This window comes from Montipora foliosa, chromosome 11 (genome assembly GCF_036669935.1).
Source record: "Montipora foliosa isolate CH-2021 chromosome 11, ASM3666993v2, whole genome shotgun sequence".
Taxonomy (NCBI): Eukaryota; Metazoa; Cnidaria; class Anthozoa; order Scleractinia; family Acroporidae; genus Montipora; species Montipora foliosa.
The window spans coordinates 28,541,915-28,545,123 of NC_090879.1; positions in this window are offsets into that span (position 1 = coordinate 28,541,915).

A 3,209-nucleotide genomic window follows, 5' to 3' on the forward strand; every position below is an offset into this window, starting at 1 on the left:
AACACTCAATTTATTTACAGCCGGAAAAGCAAATGCAAACAACATATTAAATAAATTTTCTGTGCAAATTTTTGTTTCTTATTTTGTCAAAACTTCATATTCTGAGAGCTCATGAATAGTGTAAAAAGCCCATATGATAAAATGCTTATCGACAGAGTTTATGTCAGGCCGGACAGGAAAATATTTGGTCCTCGGTCATGACGCACGGACCGAGCACGTGCGTCATGACGTAGGGCCAAATATTTTCCCTTCCTGCCCTCCCACCAAGTCAAAAAGTATATAATATGTTTTAAATGTGGTCTTTAGGGGTAGAAAAAAGTCTGAGCCACGCCCAGATTGGTCTCCTTTCAGGGGTTTAATTCATCCCCGTCCCTTCATATGCAAACAACCCCCTCCGGGGAAAAATCAAAGATCTATAAAGCGTTAACAGTTAGGCTCAAAAACAAACTTTTGTGCTGCGTCGATCGGGTCGAATGCAACCAAAAATTTGGGTTTCAACAAACGAGTTCATAGACCTTTTTACCGATACGGCGGCCATTTTGATTTCTATTGTTTCGAATAGCCATTATGGGATGCCTAGGGGGCAAATACATATTAACTTGCCCCCTGGGCATCCCATAATGTCTTTCGAAACAATAGAAATCAAAATGGCCGCCGCATCGGTAAAAAGGTCTATTGATAAAGGTGACTTGTCAACTCGTTTGAAAAAAAACAAATTTATTTCCCGAATCACCATTGAAAAAGTGCATCTCTTCGAAATTGTAATTGTATTGTCTTTTCGAGAGTCCATCACCCAATAGTAAGATTTACCCAAATCAGAGTTAATGCATGGAGATGGTTATGAAACTCGACAAGTCTTTTTTTTTTCATTTTTGGCCTTGACGGTGCACAAAACACACTTTTTTTTTTTTGAGAAGATAACCAATTAAATCTTTGGATTAAATTAGTCCCTGGATGAACTCTGCCCAAATAGACCATTTTACAAGGAAAGATCTCATGGATATACCCACCACAAGTCCCCTATGTTAAACTCTCATTTTACATATTAACGGCACAGTTTCACGGTTTTGCGCATGTCCAAGCTTTAGCACTAGCAGTTGTAAATTTTACGGTTTCTTACTGCACCAGATGATGTTAATTAAACACAGAGAGTATTAAAGCAAATACACTGAATGACTAAGGCCCAAATTTGGTGGAAGACACTGCTGGTTTACACAGAAAATATCGAATTTAGTTTTGATCTCGAATTTATTGTACGGGTCGAAAGTTTATTCTACGCATGAGTTGTCATAACGCCACGTAATCTATTCGCATGCAGAAGGTTCATAACACAAAAGAAATGATTAAAAAAGTAATTCCAATCAGTAATCCATTACTATGGGATTGTTTCCGTTTCCTGCATCAGTGCTTTCGATTGTTTCAATAACAATGGAATTAAATGGGCTGACGTGACTGTTTGCCCATGCGCAGAGACGTGAAACTCTCCCTTTAAGTCTAAGTGTCCATTTCAGTGATTAGGTCTAAACTCTGGTTTTTTTTTTTATTGCTATAGCAATATTTAGTTCTAGAAACTGATTTAGAATGGTCATTTTTTTAGAGTTATGGTTGGTGTGTATATCCATGAGAACCTTGCCATTTTACAGTTGTAGCTAAGTTACCCGGGCTAAGAATGGAAGCGAGGCTGCCGGTGACCCTGCTTTGATACAAACCTTTGTGCTTTTAATTTCTAATCAGATGTTAACGTAAGCTAATTAGAAGTATAACATCATAATTTGCATCATAATAGCAGTGAGTTCGGTATCAATACAAGGTCACCGGTAGCCTCCCAGCCATTTATAGGCTACTAGGTCACTGAACAAACACTTGTAAAATGGTTATTGGCCCCCATCAGCGTCAGAAAAGTGTCCCTTTTTAAACCACGTTTTGCGGGAAAATGGTAAAACAATGATCTGTGACCTGTGTTTTGTACCATTCTCTGAAGTGGGAGGCGCGGTGGCCTCATGGTTAGTGCGCTCGACTCCGGCTCGAGCGGTCCGGGTTCGGGTCCTGGCCGGGGACATTGTGATGTGGCCTTGGGCAAGACCCTTTACTCTCACGGTGCCTCTCTCCACCCAGGTGTATAGATGGGTACCGGCGAAATACTGCAGGTAACCCTGCGATGGACTAGCATCCCATCCAGGGGGGAGTAGAATACTCCTAGCCGCTTCATGCTAATGAAACCGGAGATAAGTGCCCGCCTGATAGGCCCGCTGACTTTACTTTACTTTTGCGGGAAAATAAAAAGTAGATGGTTTTCACCTGACGTCACAGCAGCCATGTTGGTACACAGAACAACAGAGAGAAAAAGTCTTTTGGGAATTTGACTTGTGCAAGCATCATGGCCGTCTCATCACGTGATTGAAAACCATCTATAGACCAAATCGCCGGCTAACTCAATGTTGCAACCAATTCAAACCCTTTGGGAATAAAGCGTTTTGTTCCTGGGATTTTATTATTGAGATTTTTTCTCACAAAACGTCGTTTAAAAATGACCCTCTACTGACGCTGGTGGGGACAAACTTGATACCAGATTCTTATATTACTCTTGGATAATGGGCTCTTGGTCTTGCGGTATACTTATTCAGTTCTTCTCGGTGGTGTTGACATTTCCCGACAAACCTCTCAGACAGAACTTCTGTCTGAGAGTTTTGTCAGGACAAGATATGGACCCCATCTGACTGTTCCAAATCTTCATTGTTGCCCGAATGAGGAGAAATGAAGTAGAAATTCGCAGCTGTTGTTCCGTCTCGTAATACAAAATGTCCCTAATCAATAGATTTAGTGAATTTTGCTCCATCGCGATAATCCGGGGGATTTTGTGAACTTTGCGTCATTAAAGGGATTTACCACCGTGTTTACGTGACCCGCAAGCTCACCCCACTTGATTCAGACAAAACGCGAAGAATTCACACTCGCGTGATCAGCTTCCATGATTTTTCTATGCATATATCCAATTAAACGATTTGTTCGGGCAATCAAAATGGCTGCAGTGAGGTAAGAAACTGTGAAGTATACGAGAGCCTACGGAATTCAGTGGCCGGAGAATGCCATCACCATAATACAGTTTTTCTCAATTAGTTAAGCTCCTGTGCCATGAATTCATTTTTGTCCTGGTTTTTGCTCTATTGGCACTGATTCAAGTCCTCGGGTCTTTCAATCTACAGTGAAAA